The sequence below is a fragment of the Hemiscyllium ocellatum genome, chromosome 4 (assembly GCF_020745735.1).
Source record: "Hemiscyllium ocellatum isolate sHemOce1 chromosome 4, sHemOce1.pat.X.cur, whole genome shotgun sequence".
Lineage (NCBI taxonomy): Eukaryota > Metazoa > Chordata > Chondrichthyes > Orectolobiformes > Hemiscylliidae > Hemiscyllium > Hemiscyllium ocellatum.
Genome location: NC_083404.1, coordinates 95001596 through 95020579, shown reverse-complemented (window position 1 = coordinate 95020579; position 18984 = coordinate 95001596). Strand labels below are relative to the sequence as shown.

At 44.8% G+C, this 18984-nt stretch overlaps 1 protein-coding gene across 2 annotated transcripts in view; it reads right to left on the bottom strand.

Annotated features, from left to right (window-relative positions):
• The window catches only part of LOC132815011 (copine-3-like), a 71164-nt gene extending 61765 nt beyond the window's left edge, over positions 1-9399 (bottom strand). The window contains exon 1 of one of the 2 annotated variants that reach the window (XM_060823639.1): positions 9205-9399. The gene's annotated coding sequence lies outside the window, so the exon portion shown is untranslated. Of the gene's footprint in view, positions 1-8757; positions 8862-9204 lie in introns of those variants that run through there. The other variant, XM_060823638.1, reaches the window with a different exon arrangement.
• Positions 9400-18984: the final 9585 nt, after the last annotated feature.

The following is an 18984-nucleotide window of genomic DNA, read 5'->3' as shown; positions in this document are numbered from 1 at the left end:
GCGATACACCCCACTAGGGAACAGGCAATTCTGGATTTAGTGATGTTTAATGAGGCAGGTTTGATTAGGGAGCTTAAGGTGAGGAACTCCTAGGAAGCAGTGATCATAATATGATAGAATTCACCCTGTAGTTTGAGGGGAAGAAGGTTGAATCAGATATAACAGTATTACAGTGGAGTAAAGATAACTACAAAGACATGACAGGAACTGGCTATCGTTGATTGGAAGGGCAGCTGATGAAGCAGCAAAGGCAGGAGTTTCTGGCGATAAATTCAGGATGCACAGCAGAAATTCAGCCAAGAAAGAAGAAACCTATTACAGGAAAGGTGAGACAACCATGGTTGAAAAGGGAAGTCTGAGACAGCATTAAAGCAAAAGCGTACAACATGGTGAAGGTTTAGGGGAAGCAGCAGGATTGAGAAGCCCTTTAAAAAGCAGCAAGGGACAGTTGGGGGGGGGGGGGGGGGGGGGAGGAAAGAGGGGGTGTTGAAATATTAGAGTATGGTAGCTCGTAATATAAAGAGAGTATTTTAGATAGGTAAATGGCAAGAGAGAGGCAGGAGTAGACATTGGACCACTGGAAAATAAGGCTGAAGTAGTATTAATAGGGAACAAAGAAATGGCAGAGGAACTGAATAGGTTTTCACTGTGAAAAACACCAGCACATATCAGAACTTCAAGAGTGTGTCTGGGCAGAAGTGAGGGTAGCAGTCATCACTAAAGGAGAAGGTGCTGGGGAAACTGAAAGATCGGAAGGTGGATAAAGCCCACGGACCAGATGGACAACAGGTCCCAGAGCGCTGAAGGAGATAGTTGAGATTGTAGAGGCATTGGCGGTGATCTATCAGAAAATCGCCGGAGTCAGGGAGGGTCTCAGGTCTGGAAAATGGCTAATGTAGCACTCTTGTTTAAGAATGGAGGAAGGAAGAATACATGAAACTATAGTCTGGTTAGCCTGTCCTTGGTCATTACTAAGATTTTGGAGTCCATTATGAAGGGTGAGATTATAGAGGATTGGAACTCCATTGTAAAATAGGATTGGGTCAGCACAGCTTTGTCCAGAGGATGTAGTTGATGATCGCTTGCCTCCAATCAATTCATTGGGTTCTGAAATGGCTGCAAGTCCAATGCATATTCTCCAGACTCTGCCATTTACAGACCAGGTGTTGTTTGGAGGGTCAGACAGACAGATGCTTGGAGTCTTGTGCACTCTCTTCAACACCTAAAGATTTGCCTTCCAAACATTCTCTCTTTGTTTAGTGCCATCCTAAATAAAGCTTCATTTTAGCCATTAGAAATCTGGAACTCTAATGAGTTGAGCATATGGCATGCTTTGAAGACATCCCAAAATATGTTCTTGTTTGTTGTTCTGCTGGGGTGATATGAGAAAAATGTTCATAGAGTAGATATGTGGATAAGGTCACTCTCTTGTCAGAGGCATTGACAGGCATTTCTGCAGCTGCAAGTGAGGATGGTGTTTCTCCTCCTTGGTGCTAGGTCAAGGATATCCCAGGACAGTTCAAGCAAATTCTCAAAAAGGGGAGTGTGAGCAGCTGAAGGTCATTGTACACATTGGTGCCAATGACATAGATAGAAAAAAAGGATGAGGGCCTGCAGAGTTAATTTGAGGAGATAGGCAGAAGGTTAAAAAGCAGCATTTCAAGTTAATCACCTCTGTATTACTTCAGCTACCACATGCTAGTGAGATTAGGAATTGGACAATACAGCAGGTGAATGTGTGGGAAAAAGTGAGGACTGCAGATGCTAGAGATCAGAGTCAAAACGTGTGGTGATGGAAAAGCACAGCTGGATTAGTGGTGCCGGAAGAGCACAGCAGTTCAGGCAGCATCCAAGGAGCAGCGGAGCTGGTCAGGCAGCATCCGAGGAGCAGGAGAGTGGATGTTTTCAGCATGAGCTCTTTATCAGGAATGGGGGTTTGGGGGGCGGGGACAAGGGATCTGACAGATAAATGGAATGGGATAGGGATGGGAAGGGATGGGGCGGGGCAGGGAAAGTAGCTAGGAATGCGATAGGTAGATGGTGATGATGATACGACAGAGCAGAGGGTGGAGCGGATAGGTGGGAAGGAAGATGGACAGGGAGGGCGGTGCCAAGTTGGAGACTTGGATCTAGGATAAGGTAGGGGGAAGAGATGAGGAAACTGGTGAAATCAACATTGATCTTGTGGAGTTGGAGGGTCCCAAGGTGGAAGATGAGGTGTTCTTCCTCCAGGTGGCGGGTGGCTAGAATTTGGCGGTGGAGGCAGCTGAGGTAGAGTGGAGGGGGAATTGAAGAGTTTGGCCACAGAGCAGTGGAGTTGTTTAGTGCGTGTTTCCCAGAGAAGTTCTTTGAAGTGTGCCGCAAGTTGGCATCCTGTCTCCCCAACGTAGAAAATAGCACATCGAGAGCAATGGACATTTAGAGTAACATGTAATGCTGAATTATATTACATATTTGCTGCACACTACAAAATAGATAGGCAGGAAGGCTCAGAAAAAGTGGGGGGGGGGGGAACTCAAGGAATGCAGAAGATAGGGACATCTGTGTTCACCAAGTGATAACATGGTGCTCTAAGGCAATTAAGAACATTTGCCTTAGCATCGGTGAATCTGTGCGAACAGGAAGCCAAATAACAACATTCATGGCTCTTCCCTTGTGAAATTAATGACAGTGTTTGATTCTGACCCTGAAACAAAACTCGGTACTATCAAAAGCCTTGTAATTGATGCTGTCAATTATAATGGATTCTTATTACCCCCTGCAAACGGGGCAGACACAGAGAAAAACATCTTTGCTGTTACAAGACCCTGACTTGCGCGAGAGAGTGCAAGAGCATTTTAGTGCTGAGGCTGAAGCCAGTAGAAAATTAACTCTTAGCGCTTACCTGCTATGGACTTAATTTAATTCCATTTTGAGATTTTATAATGATATTGAGTAGCCATTACTGGTTATTAAATACAAATTCTGTAAAAAGGTAATACTGATGTAGCATTAACTTACTTGCTGTTCTTGCAGACTACTTGGCAGATCTTACAGACTGCCTCACTGTCAATTTTAAGTAATCAGATCTTATGTCTTATTTGAATTTGAATCACAAAAGTGAAAAGAAAGCATGTTTAATTCGAAGACTAATGAATCAGTTTAAATGCAATCTTATGGTAACATCTCAGCCTCAGGTATAGAGTGATTCAGTGCTTAAAAATCAGGAGACTGCTCCTAGCTTAGAAATTATTCTAAGCCTAACATTGAAGAGATTCTGGCACAATATTTCAGGAAGCTGATATACGGTCAAAAGTTTACCCTCCTTGCTAAGAAGCCATTTTGTAAAACAATTGTATCTGACATGTGAGCTGTGCAAGGTTGCTTTATGAACTCTTCAATTAACTCAGGCTGGTACCTCTTATGATAGGAGTTTATCTCGCTAGCAGGCGCCTAACTCAACTGGTTATGTTTTTCCCACCTGATGAATGGCTTAGGGCCTGTAGGAGTGATTAGTCAAGCGTACGCAGACCTGTCAATTAACTTTTCTTCCTTACGATTTATTGAATTTCACGGTTATCTGTCTAATTAAGAACATGCAATGTTTTGTAAACTTTTGTATATAAAAAAGCAGCCACTTTGTATCAGTACATCGGAATAGACTGCTAGGGGACTTGAAGAGCTGGTACCCTTTTTCAAAGGCATAGACACGCATTTCTTCTTCAGGAGGGTTACAGCCAAAGCGTTGACTTCTCCACCTCCTGATGCTGCCTGGCTTGCTGTACTCTTCCAGCCTCCTGCTTGTCTATGAAACAAGGGGCAAAACCTGACGACCTTTTGGGAAATAAGACAAAGCAATGACTGAGCACTCAGTGGGGGAGCACTTTGAGATCAGTGACCACAATTCTATTAGTTTTAAAATAGCAATAGAAAGGATAGACCTGGTCCAAAAGTTAAAGTTTAAATTGGGCATGTCAATTTTGATGGTCTTGGACAGGAACTTTCAAAAGTTGTTTGGGGGATGATGTAAACAATAAAAAGAGATATCTGGCATGAGGGAGGCTTTCAAAAGCAAGATAACAAGAGTTCAGGGACAGCATGTTCCTGTTGGTGGGAAGGGCAAGGTTGGCCAGAGTAGGTAACACTGGATGACTAGAGAAAATACTGACGCTCTGGTCAAGTAAAAGGAAGCCATGTTGGATACAGACAGCTAGGATTAAGTGAATCTCTTGAGGAATAGAGGTGGTGTAGGAGTATACATAAGAGGAAAATCAGAAGACAAAAAGGAGGCATGAGTTAAATTTGGCAGCTAAAATTAAGGAGAATCCAAACAGATTCTACAAATATATTAAGGGCAAAAAGAATAACTATGGAGAAAATAGGCCCCTTGAAGATCAACAAGACTATCCGTGTGTGGAACCACAGGAGAAGAGGGAGATCCTAAAATGAGTATTTCATAGCAGTATTTACTGTGAAGATAGATATGGAAGCTAGGGAACTTGGGGACATAAATAGGTATGTCTTGAAAAAAGATCACATTGCAGAAGAGGGTGTGCTGAAGGTCTTAAAATACATGAAGTAGATAAATCCTTGGGACAGCATCAAGTGTATCCCAGGACTTTGTGGGAAACTAGGGAAGACATTGTGAGGCCCCGAGCAGTGATATTTGTACCATCAATAGCCATGGGTGTGGTGCCGGAAGATTGACGGGTAACTAATGTGATGCCAATATTTAAGAAAGTCTGCAAGGAAAAGCCAGGGAGCTACAGAACAGTGAGCCTGATATCAATGGTGGCCAAGTTGTTGAAGGGATTGAGAGACAGTATCTATGTGCATTTAGATTAGGGATAGTTAGCATAACTTTGAGAGATACTATTTCCCACGCGCAAACTTGATTGAAATTTTCTAAGAGATGACCAAGAAGATAGATGAAGATAAAGCAGTAGACATTGTCTACATAGACTTTAGCAAGACTTTCAAAAAGGTTCATATGGTGGACTAATTAGTGAGCTTGACAGTAGGAGATAGAGGATTGAGGATTGCTGTTTAAACTGGAGGTCTGTGACCAGGGATGTGCTTTATTTACGTAAATGATTTGGATGAGAACATCGGAGACGTGGTTAGTAAGTTTGCAGATGACATCAAAGTAGGTGGTAGGAGGAGATTATCTAAGAGTACGATAGCATCTTGATCGTGTGGACCAGTGGACCAAGGAATGGCAGATGGAGTTTAATTTAGATAAATGTGAGGTGTTGGCATTTTAGTAAGATAAACACAGGGCAGGACTTAGACAGTTAATGATAGACCATTCCTCAAGGCCCTATCTGTCCGACAACTAGGTGTGCAAATACAAAAATCATTGAAAGTGACAATGCAGGTAGACAGGGTGGTGGAGAAGCTGTTTAGCACACTTGCCTTCATCAATCAGAGCATTGAGTGCAGGAGTTGGGAAGTTATGTTATGGCTGTACAGGACATTGGTAAGACCACATTTGGAGTACTGAGTGCAATTCTAGTTGGTCTACTACAGGAAGGACATTATTAAACTAGAAAGGCTGCAAAAAGGTTTTACTGGGATGTCACCAACACTGGAGGGTTGCGTTATAATGAGAGGCTGGGAGGCTAGGAGGCTGAGAGGTGATCATATAAATGTTTATAAAAATCATAAGAGCCATAGATAACATGAATAGCTAAAGGTCTTTTCCCCAGGGCAGGGGAGTCCAAAACTAGAAGGCATAAGTTTAAGGTCATGGGGAAAGATTTAAAAAGGATCTGAGGGACAACCTTTCCACACAGAAGGTGATGGGTTTATGGAAGCTGTTACCAGAAGAAGTACAATTACAACATTTAAAAGACATTTGGACAGTACATGGATAGGAACGGTTGAGGGATATGGGCCAAATGCCTGCAAATAGGACTAATTCATACAGTTTATGAAACCTAGTCAATATGGACCAGTTGGGCTGAAGATTCTGTTTCTGGCTATATAACTAGTTAATATTCCACTGCCTGGAATCGTGCAGAGGCAAGTTAAATTGAAGTATTCAAGAGTGCATTGGATGGTTCTTTAGATAGAAATAGTGTTCGTGGATATGGGAAAAAGGCAGGAGATTGGGACAAGGTAATAGGACAGTGGGCCAAATGGCCTTTCTCTGTGTAACAATTCTGCAAAGAAATTCACTGGCTACTGCTGCTTTGAATCCAGCTGATATCATGAGACAAGTCAATCCGAGGAGGAGACCTTGCTTAATGACCACAAGTTTTACCTGAAGAACTGCAGATGCTGGAAATCATAGTCTGAGGAAGGGTGATTGAACCAGAAACGTTAACTCTGATTTCTCAGATGCTGCCAGACCTGTGAACCTTTCTAGTAATTTCAGTTTTTGTCACAACGTTGACTTTTTTTGAATCATTGTGGAGGTCAGTCACTGAATAAGAGTCTGTCAATGTACATTTACATTATTTTGTTAAACATTTTTGAAAAAGAGTAAAAATGAACAATATTACACAATACAAGGACCATTTTAAATTAAAAATACATCAAGATAAGATTCAACTCTAACTATTCAACAACCTTACAGACATAACCCTCAGTAAGGGTTAATCCTGTCTCCATGCCAAGAGGGCATTGCTCAGCTCACAGCTGTAATCAGTTTCTTTTCATCAAATCTCTACATTCAGTTGATGCCACTTCAGTTAACAATCTTGCTCTGAGATAATTAAAAAAAAAGCTGACTCAGCTCACTTACTGCTAAACAGGAGTTCCTTAATCTCATGTTGGCAACAGCTTTGCAGGAAGTCATCCTGTCCAATCTCCACAGCCTTCTGTTTTTGGCTTCCATCCAAACAGATCAGGACATTTCCCATCAGACCCAATTAGCTGGACTGCTAATGCCAGTTCCCTCTTCTGTCTGAATTATCCCACTTCTGGGCCTTTTTTTAATTTCCTCTCTCTGGGCAGTAAACCCAAGTCAGCAAATACCCTAGCACTCATCGCCCTAGGTGACTAGCTGTCCATTCACCTAAAACCATATTCTTTCCTGATACCTTTTTTTAAAAACTCATGCTGCAAAATGATTTTCTGACCTTTATCGAACTGAAAGCCTATATTTATTCTTTCATCCACTTTAGAATCATAGTTCCCAAATGATAATATATTATTATGAGCATTTGTCACATTATAGTTACATAGACATCACAAAGTGAGAGCAGTATGGCCCTGCTGGATAACAGTGGACAGGTGTTGGAGGAGAAGAGGGGAATGCAGCTTTGTTACCACCACACAGGCTGCCATTTATCATGTTGGCATAAACCGTTCCTGGAAAAAGGGGAACGAGTTCAGGAGAAAGAGAACACATTCTTGGACCTTGGAGATCAAGAGAAGCAGAAGGTGAGGCCAGGTAGAAACAATGACTGCAGATGCTGGAAACCAGATTCTGGATTAGTGGTGCTGGAAGAGCACAGCAATTCAGGCAGCATCCAATGAGCAGCAAAATCGACATTTCAGGCAAAAGCCTTTCAGTGAGGCCAGCAGACTTAAAAGGACAACAAGTCAACACCTGCAGAGAGAGACGTTTAAAGGGAAATTGGAAGGGCGTGACTGAATGATTAGCATTTCAATGGGAATAGGATTAAGAGAACCTGGACAAGGTGAGCTCAGGAGGGGTACGAGGGGAGATAGGAGAAAGGTATAAACTTAGTAAATGTTTAAAAAATGTGGGAATTGGAAAGCATTGGGGGGAATGGGTTGGTCAGTGCTACTGTCAGGACACGTACTGAGTGTGCAGCATTACCCTTCACATAAAACTAATCACTTGCAAACTTGCAGGAACCATGAAATATATTTCCCCGAGTAGCAGATATATAGATATTAATTCCAAATGCTGAATATGCTACCAATAAACCCCTCTGAATGAGAAACTCAACACCTAGTCATGATCAGGACTGAACTTTCTCCAGCTGCTATAGAGACACTCAAACGTTTCCGATATAAACACAGAACAAAGTCCACATAACCACTATTTCAAAGTAAGTGTTCAGTCCTTGTATTGCTGCGATTCGCAGAAACTGTTGCAAATTGTGTTTGGGCGTGAATTCCATGAAATTTCAGTGCTCCCAGCAGACGCCCCACCACTGTCACTTGGCAATGGGGGAGGAGCTTGTTAGTTACCTCCACATCCGAGAATGAATGAAAGAAAAAAAAATTTGCTAATTCAAGCATCCCAGCATGGTTCGTCGATGCAAATGAGCTGCTGGACTTAAAATGTGCTTGCTTTCTGATCCAAAAACAGAGGGAATACATGCGCCACTATACACAGAAGTTAACAGCAACTCTCAATTTGCTCAGCAACCAATGTGTGTTTGTACAACACCTCAGTATTCTTGAAAAGAAGCTAATGTTAAAATTCTCCTGTAGCTTCACAACATTATTAAATAACGCCCAGCCTCCAACAACAGTCCCGCAGTTTGCTGAGCCACGGCTCAATTGTTTACTACTGACGCAATGGCCATTTCTCACTATAATTTTTTTGTTTAAAATACAACCTTAACCGTTAAATAATGTCACTAAATGTGAAATCGATGAAAATCTTACGCTTTTTCCCCCCGTAAAGCAGTGGATTTCTGACCGTATTTCGACATTAACTCCACCCCGAGCACTACAAGGGTCAGGACGCTCGCTGCTTTCAGCAAGATAATGCGAATTCTTTACAAACCATGAAATAAGCAACAGCGTTAAAGTCTCATTTCCCGAACTAAGGCAAGAGGAATTTGCACTTACTCGGGTGACAGTTTTAAAGTCTGAACAGGATTGCAAATGATCTGGACTGCTGTCACTACCGCTTCACCCAGTGCTGTACTTCCTGTGGCTGGAGTTAGCAGCGCGGAGCCACCTCCCTTCCCTCTGCACACACACACACACACACACGGAGATAGAAGGAGAGGAAGAGAAAAATGTACGAATCCAAGAGGGAGCCACTATAATCACGGCCCTCACATTTATGGATCAGATGGTCATCTCACCCAGAACAAGACTCATTTACGAAAAGTGTCATTCAATTTTAATAAAAAAAGCTCAAAACTACTGACATTTCAGGTTAATTATGCAGAAGTTTATTTCTATTCCTCCCTCCGGACACCTTCGGGGCGGTGTCTACCCCAGGACTGACTCTTCCCAACATAATTTTTTGACCAAAACCAACAATTATCTGATATAATTGAAACTTACCTCAACTGGTGTGTGACAAAAAAAAACTGTCCAACTCAAGAGGCGGCGTTGATTTCGAAGGATGACATTAACTAGTGGATAGGATATTTAAACATGGCGCTGTGTTCATTTTTAGACGGGTATACACCCTGACAGATACCTCTGATATAGAAATGAGTTTACGCCGGGACATGAGAACGTCTGATACAATTGACCCCACCCCTCCGAGAACGTAGTTTGCAGAGTTCACACATTCAGTTCGGTTATGATTCAGAGGTGTCGGTGTTGGACTGGGGTGGACAAAGTTAAAAATCCCACAACACCGAGTTATATTCCCAACAGGGTTATTTGGAAGCACTAGCTTTCAGAGTGCTGCTCCTTGAGAACCACCTGATGAAGGAGCAGCGCTCCTACAGCTAGTGGTTCCAGATTAAACTGTTGGACTGTAACCTGGAGGTTCGGACTTTCCAGACATCCTCAAAGACTGCTCAAACCTTGCTTATATTTAGTGTCCAAATCTTCCTGACCTAAGCCTTCTGCCAAAAAATGGTTGATAATACAGTCCAAAATTGGATAGGTACAGTGTAAAAGTATATTTGCAAATATCTTGCAATCTGTAATCTACCAGAATCAAAGCAAAATGTAAACTTTTCCCAATTCAGTACAATTTATGTCATTTGACATGGTGATGATTCAATGTAAGTTTGCATTGGACATGCTTTTTTTTGTGAAAATGCATATAGTTCTATAGTGATTTGTGTTTTATGTTAACCTTAACCATAAAGTGCAATTAATTTGGCAATATAAACCCAATAGTAATTATACCATTGCTATTGCTGGGTATTTGGTACACCTCTGCTTAACGAACTGAGTGGACACTGGCCCAGTGCCATCAACAAAAAAATTTGAACAAATGGGCCTTTTTCCAAGAAGCACAACTCATAGAAGACAAAAGCACACAAACTAAAACTTTTATGAAACTAAGTAATTTTGTTAATTGCCTCTTTGACACAAGAAACCACTAGACACCATAAAATGCAAGATAATTAGTATAATAAAATCATGAGCTTTTTAAAAAACATAAACTAGTATAAATTGACAATTGGCCTATACACTTCATTGTAAGTATTGTTCTAGGTTTACTCTTTCATTAATTATCTTGCATAGCTTTATAACTGTCTTTCTGGGAAGTATTTTGTTTCAAGACCAAAGTGATCTATTTCATCTTTTATTAATTTATTCATTTGTGAAATGTGTGCATCCCTGGCTGGGCCCACATTTATTACCCATTCCTAGCTTCTCTTGAGAAGATGGTGGTAAACTTCTTTTTAAACTGCTCCAGTCCAGTTGGTGCAAGTGGCTTGGAAGGGAACAAGCAGGGGCTGGTGTTCCCATGTACCTTCCTTCCGAATGGTAATGATGTGGGTTTGGAAAGTGCTGTCTAAAGAGTCTTGGTTTATTTTTCCTCAGTGCATTTTGCAGATGGTACACAATGGTCCCACTGAGTTTCTCTTCTACTTCCGCCAAGTCCCTTCTTTAAACACTGGTGATCAGATAAAGTGTCTTCTCTGTATTGACCTTTTATGATCAACATGGTATAGGATTGTACATGTTAGGCCACTTCATGAGATAAGAGTATGCTGTTCAAAATAGTATATTAGAATAGATAAAGGATTGGCTTATAAATGGAAGATAGGGAGCCTGGATATTGAGACTATTTTCAGAATTGCAAACTGTAATTAGTGGAATGCGACAGGATCAGTCCTGGGGCCACAGTTATTTAGAATATATATTAAAACCTTGGATGAGGAAAGTGGATATATTATAGCCAAATTTGTAAAAGATACAAAAATAAATGTGAAGGCAAGTAGTAAGGATAACATGAAGAGTATGAAGACTGATATAAATAGTTTAAATGAGTGAACGAATCTTGACAGATAAAATATTGTGCACTTTGGCAGGAAGAATGGAGGAGCTGAATATTATTTAAATGGAGAATGACTGTAGGAAGCTACAGCACAGGGATTTCAGAATTAAACCAGAGTTGGCATCACTCTGCCTTCCAAACCAGCCACCCAGCCAACTGGTGATGTACAACTTTGCTGTGATTTGTGCGAATTCCAATTATTTTTATCCATTAGGAAGAAGGGATATGGGGCTACTGCTCATCAATGTCTTCAGTGATAGCTACTGGCCTTTACTTATAAGAAGAATAACTTTGAAGGCATTATCAGCGGCAGTGATTTTGTTAACATTGGGTACAAGTATAATGACCATCAGAAGTGTGGAAAATAAAAGAGTCACACTATGAACTTAATTAATGAATATCCTGTGGTTGTACAATAAGTACAATGCAAGAATAGGCCCTTCAGCCCACCAAGCCTGCACCAACTCTAATCTTTATTTAGACCTGCTACATATTGCCCATGCACAGTTTCTATCTCTCTGTTTGCCTGCTGTTCATGTATCCATCAAGATAAGCCTGAAATATTACTAACATGTTTGCTTCCACTACTTCCACTGGCAGTGTGTTCCAGGGACCCACCACCCTTTGAAAGATTTTCCCTGCACTTCTCCCCTAAACTTTCCCCCTCTCTCTTTGGACCTGTGCCTTCTTCTAGTTGAAAAGTTGAAAGTTATGTGATAACCTGGCTAATCACAATGCCATCATGCTGTCTGTGGATTATGGAAATCTGCCCTAAGTACTCTGAAAGCCTAAGTGAGTTGGCATTGAATAATATTTAATCAATCAAGGGTGACTTTTGGCAGAGTCAGTTACCACTGAGTGCTCTTTTCCATTCCCAAGTATCTTGAGTGTGATTTCAGCACTAAGGGAACTGAGTACTTTCAGATTAACATATTGTCTGACTGACATACCATAGTTGGAGTTAGGTACAGGCCTCCAAATAGTAGTAAAGAGCTGGGGTACAAGATACATCAGGAGATAGAGAAGGTGTGTAAGAAAGGTGAACTTACAATGATTGTGAGCATTTCAGTATGCTGGTGGACTGGGAAAATCAGGCTGGTAGTGGATTGCAAGGAAAGGTATTTGTGAAATGTCTATAAGGTGGCCTTTTAGAACAGCTTCTGCTGGAGCCCACTAGGAAACAGTTAACACTGGCTTTAGTTTTGTACAATGAGGCAGATTGATAAGGAAGCTTAGGGTGAAGGAACCCTTAGGAGGCAGTGATCATAATATGATTGAATTTACTCTGAAATTTGAGATGGAGAAGATAGAATGGTAACGGCATTATAGCTAAATAAAGGCTACTATAGAGGCATGAGGGAGGAATTGGACAGAATTGACTGGGAGAAGAGCCTAGTAGGAAAGACAGTAGAACAGCAAGGGCAGGAGTTTCTGGGAGCAATTCAGGAGACACAACAGAGATTCATCCTGAGGGAAAAGAAGCATAGTGCAGGGAGGATGACTAGGGAAGTCAGGGATAGCATAGAAGCAAAAGAGAAAGCATACAATGTGGCGAAGGTGGTGGGAAACCAAAGGATTGGGAAGCTTACAAAGACCAACAGAGGGCAACAAAAAAAGAAATAAGGAGGGAGAAGATTAAATATGAAGGTAAGCTAGCCAGTGATATAAAGGAAGAATGTAAGAGTTTCTTTAGATATATAAAGGGCAAATGAGAGGCAAAAGTGGACATTGGACTGCTGGAAAATGACACTGGTGAAATAGTTGAAGGGAATAAGGAAATGGTTGAGGAACTGATTAATTACTTTGTGTCAGTCTTCATAGTGGAAGACATAAATAATATTCCAAAAATTCAAGAGAATAAGGGGGCAGAGCTGAGTATGGTGGCTATCACCAAGGAGAAGGTACTAGAAAAAATGAATGACCTGAAGGTGATTAAATTTTGGGGTCCGTTGTGAAGGATGAGATTGCTGACTACTTGGAAATATATGATAAAATAGGTAGAAGGTGAGGACTGCAAATGTTGAAGATCAGAGGTGAGGGTGCGGTGCTGGAAAAGCACAGGTCAGGCAGCATCTGAGGAGCAGAAGAATCAACGTTTCAGACATAAGCCCTTCATCAGGAATGAGGCCCCCACAGCGACCTAGACAACACATCATCCCACCCTACCTCTGCCATCCCTCATTCCTAATTCTTCCGTCTCCATTGCATCTGTTCCTAGGATGACCAATTCCACCTTAGAAGATCCGAGATGGCCTTCTTTTTCCAAGATCGCAATTTCCCCTCCCATGTGGTCAACGATGCCCTCTAGGGCATCTCCTCCACTTCCCACACCTCTGCCCTTGAACCCTACCCCTCCCAATGCAACAAGGACAGAAACCCGCTTGTCCTCACCTTCCACCCCACCAATTTCCACATACATAGCATCATCTTCTGCCACTCTGCCATCCACAAATGGACCCCACCACCAGAGATATATTTTCCTTCCCACCCCTATCAGCATTCCGGAGAGACAATTCCTTTTGTGACTCCTTCATCAGGTCCACACCCCCCACCAGCCCACACCCCACTCCTGGCACCTTCCCCTGCCACCGCAGGAAGTGCAAAACCTGCGCCCACACGACTCCCCTCACCTCTGTCCAAGGCCCCAAAGGATCCTTCCAGATGTGACAGAAATTTATCTGTACCTCCACCAATGTTATCTACTGTATCCGTTGCACCCGATATGGTCTCCTCTACATTGGGGATTCAGGACGCCTACTTGCAGATAGTTTCAGAGAACATCTGTGGGACACATGCACCCACCAACCCCACCACCACATGGCTGAACACTTCAACTCCCCCTCCCACTCCATCAAGGACATGCAGATCCTGGGCCTCCTGCATCACCAAACTCTTACTACCTGATGCTTGGAGGAAGAATGCCACGTATTCCATCTTGGGACTCTGCAACCACACATGATCAATGTGGATTTCAACAGTGTCCTCATTTCCTCTCACCCCACATTAACTCAGTTCCATGCTTCCAACTAGGCACCGCCCTTCTGATCTGTTCATCACCTTTCCCATTTATCTGCTCCACCCTCCTCCCCCACCCCCACTCCCCTTCCGATAGGAAGGAGAGCAGAATTGCATGCAATATTCCGAAAGTGGCCTAACCAACATCCTGTACAGCATCAAAATTACCTCATAACTCCTATACTCAATAATCTGACCAATAAAGGAAGGATGTTGTGAAACTTGAAAGTGTTCAGAAAAGATTTACAAGAATATTGCCAGGGTTGGAGGATTTGAACTGTAGGGAGAGGCTGAATAGGAGTGGCTGTTTTCACTGGACCATCAGAGGCTGAGGGGTGACCGTATAGAGGTTTATAAAATCACGAGGGGCATGGATAGGATAAATAGACAAAGTATTTTCCCTGCGTTTGGGGAGTCCAGAACTAGATGGCATAGGTTTAGGGTGAGAGGGAAAAGATATACAAGAGACCTAAGGGGCAACCTTTTCTCACAGAGGATGGTGCATGTACGGAATGAGCTGCCAGAGGAAGTGGTGGAGGATTTGGAGGGATATGGGCCGAATGCTGGCAAGTGGAATTAGATTAAGTTGGGATATCTGATCAGCATGGATGTGTTGGACCGAAGGGTCTGTTTCTGTGCTGTGCATCTCTATAACTCTGTGGCTCTATACCAAAATGCCTTCTTCATTATCTTATCTATCTATGACTCTACTTTCAAGGAACTATGATCCTGCACTCCAAGGTCTCTTTGTTCACCAACACTCCCCAGAACCTTACCATTGAGTGTATAAGTCCTGCAAAGATTTGCTTTTCCAAAATGCAGCACCTCGCATTTATTTAAATTAAACTCCATCTGCCACTCCTCAGTCAATTGGCCCATCTGATCAAGATCCCATTGTACTCTGAGGTAACCTTCTTTGCTGTCCACTATATGTCTGCTTTTGCCAGAGAGTGGTGAATCTACGGAATTTACTCCCACAGGAGGCTGTGAAGGCCAGGTCATTGAGTATATTTAAGACAGAGATAGATAGGTCTTAATTGTCAAGTGGATCAAGGGTTACAGGAAGAAAGTGGGAGAATGGGTATGAGAAACGTATCAGGTAAAAAATGAGGTCTGCAGATGCTGGAGATCACAGCTGAAAATGTGTTGCTGGTTAAAGCACAGCAGGTCAGGCAGCATCCAAGGAACAGGAAATTCGACGTTTCAGGCATAAGCCCTTCATCAGGAATGAGGAGAGTGTGCCAAGCAGGCTAAGATAAAAGGTAGGGAGGAGGGACTTGGGGGAGGGGCGATGGAGATGTGATAGGTGGAAGGAGGTCAAGGTGAGGGTGATAGGCCGGAGTGGGGTGGGGCGGAGAGGTCAGGAAGAAGATTGCAGGTTAGGAAGGCGGTGCTGAGTTGAGGGAACCGACTGAGACAAGGTAGGGGGAGGGGAAATGAGGAAACTGGAGAAATCTGAGTTCATTCCTTGTGGTTGGAGGGTTCCCAGGCGGAAGATGAGGCGCTCCTCCTCCAGCCGTCATGTTGTTATGTTCTGCCGGTGGAGGAGTCCAAGGACCTGCATGTCCTCGGTGGAGTGGGAGGGAGAGTTAAAGTGTTGAGCCACGGGGTGGTTGGGTTGGTTGGTCCGGGCGTCCCTGAGGTGTTCTCTGAAGCATTCTGCAAGTAAGCGGCCCGTCTCCCCAATATAGAGGAGGCCATATCGGGTGCAGCGGATGCAATAGATGATGTGTGTGGAGGTACAGGTGAACTTGTGGCGGATATGGAAGGATCCCTTGGGGCCTTGAAGGGAAGTGAGGGAGGAGGTGTGGGTGCAAGTTTTACATTTCCTGTGGTTGCAGGGGAAGGTGCCGGGAGTGGAGGTTGGGTTGGTGGGGGGCGTAGGCCTGACGAGGGAGTCACGAAGGGAGTGGTCTTTGCGGAATGCTGATAGGGGAGGGGAGGGAAATATATCCCTGGTGGTGGGGTCCGTTTGGAGGTGGCGGAAATGACGGCGGATGATACGTTGTATATGGAGTATGTGGGGTGGTAGGTGAGAACCAGTGGGGTTCTATCTTGGTGGCGTTTGGAGGAGCGGGGCTCAAGGGCGGAGGAGCGGGAAGTGGAGGAGATGCGGTGGAGGGCATCGTCGATCAAGTCTGGGGGGAATCTGCGGTCCTTGAAGAAGGAGGCCATCTGGGCTGTGCGGTGTTGGAACTGGTCCTCCTGGGAGCAGATGCGGCGGAGACGAAGGAATTGGGAATATGGGATGGAGTTTTTACAGGGGGCAGGGTGGGAGGAGGTGTAGTCCAAGTAGCTGTGGGAGTCAGTCGGTTTATAGTAGATGTCTGTGTTGAGTCGGTCGCCCGAGATAGAAATGGAAAGGTCTAGGAAGGGGAGGGAGGAGTCTGTGTTGAGTCGGTCGCCTGAGATAGAAATGGAAAGGTCTAGGAAGGGGAGGGAGGAGTCTGTGTTGAGTTGGACTGTCTCAGATTCATCAACTTTATTAACACCTTCCATCCCGACCTCAAATTCACCTGGACTGCCTCAGACCAAACACCAGCTCACGGATGCCTCCTCTTATCGCCCCCTTGACCACGACCCCACCTCCCACCACCAAACCATCATCTCCCAGACCATCCATAACCTCATCACCTCAGGGGATCTCCCATCCACCGCCTCCAACCTCATAGTCCCACAACCCCGCACCTCCTGTTTCTACCTCCTGCCCAAAATCCACAAACCTGACTGCCCCGGCCGACCCATTGTCTCAGCCTGCTCCTGCCCCACCGAACTCATCTCCGCATACCTCGACACAGTTCTGTCCCCTTTAGTTCAAGAACTCCCCACCTACGTTCGGTACACCACCCACGCCCTCCACCTCCTCCAGGATTTTCGCTTCCCCGGTCCCCAACGCCTTATTTTCACGATGGACATCCAGTCCCTGTACACCTCCATCCCCCATCACGAAGGACTCAAAGCCCTCCGCTTCTTCCTTTCCCGCCGCACCAACCAGTACCCTTCCACTGACACCCTCCTTCGACTGACTGAACTGGTCCTCACCCTGAATAACTTCTCTTTTCAATCCTCCCACTTCCTCCAAACTAAAGGAGTTGCCATGGGCACCCGCATGGGCCCCAGCTATGCCTGTCTCTTCGTAGGATATGTGGAACAGTCCATCTTCCGCAACTACACTGGCACCACCCCCCACCTTTTCCTCCGCTACATCGATGACTGTATCGGCGCTGCCTCGTGCTCCCACGAGGAGGTTGAACAGTTCATCAACTTTACTAACACCTTCCATCCCGACCTCAAATTCACCTGGACAGTCTCAGACTCCTCCCTCCCCTTCCTCGACCTTTCCATTTCTATCTCGGGCGACCGACTCAACACAGACATCTACTATAAACCGACTGACTCCCACAGCTACCTGGACTACACCTCCTCCCACCCTGCCCCCTGTAAAAACTCCATCCCATATTCCCAATTCCTTCGTCTCCGCCGCATCTGCTCCCAGGAGGACCAGTTCCAACACCGCACAGCCCAGATGGCCTCCTTCTTCAAGGACCGCAGATTCCCCCCAGACGTGATCGACGATGCCCTCCACCGCATCTCCTCCACTTCCCGCTCCTCCGCCCTTGAGCCCCGCTCCTCCAACCGCCACCAAGACAGAACCCCACTGGTTCTCACCTACCACCCCACCAACCTCCGTATACAATGTATCATCCGCCGTCATTTCCGCCACCTCCAAACGGACCCCACCGCCAGGGATATATTTCCCTCCCCTCCCCTATCAGAGTTCCGCAAAGACCACTCCCTTCGTGACTCCCTCGTCAGGTCCACACCCCCCACCAACCCAACCTCCACTCCCGGCACCTTCCCCTGCAACCGCAGGAAATGTAAAACTTGCGCCCACACCTCCTCCCTCACTTCCCTCCAAGGCCCCAAGGGATCCTTCCATATCCGCCACAAGTTCACCTATACCTCCACACACATCATCTATTGCATCTGCTGCACCCGATGTGGCCTCCTCTACATTGGGGAGACGGGCCGCTTACTTGCAGAACGCTTCAGAGAACACCTCAGGGACGCCCGGACCAACCAACCCAACCACCCCGTGGCTCAACACTTTAACTCTCCCTCCCACTCCACCGAGGACATGCAGGTCCTTGGACTCCTCCACCGGCAGAACATAACAACACGACGGCTGGAGGAGGAGCGCCTCATCTTCCGCCTGGGAACCCTCCAACCACAAGGAATGAACTCAGATTTCTCCAGTTTCCTCATTTCCCCTCCCCCCACCTTGTCTCAGTCGGTTCCCTCAACTCAGCACCGCCTTCCTAACCTGCAATCTTCTTCCTGACCTCTCCGCCCCACCCCACTCCGGCCTATCACCCTCACCTTGACCTCCTTCCACCTATCACATCTCCATCGCCCCTCCCCCAAGTCCCTCCTCCCTACCTTTTATCTTAGCCTGCTTGGCACACTCTCCTCATTCCTGATGAAGGGCTTATGCCTGAAACGTCGAATTTCCTATTCCTTGGATGCTGCCTGACCTGCTGTGCTTTAACCAGCAACACATTTTCAGTTGAGAAATGTATCAGCCATGATTGAATGGTGGAGCAGACTCAATGGGCTGAATGGTCTAATTTCTGCTCCTATGTCTTATGGCCTTATGATGTTATACTCTGAACTGTGTGTTTATGAACGTTTCCTGGGTGACTGGAAATTCTGGCAGTCTGCCGTGGCTGCCTGTGGGTCATTTGAGTCAGCCGTGCAGATATTTTTCTAATCAATCTGTTCAGACATGTTATTAAACTCCTGAGATGCAGATGGCACTTGAACTTGGGACCCGTGCACTCCGTTCCCTCCTATAGCCC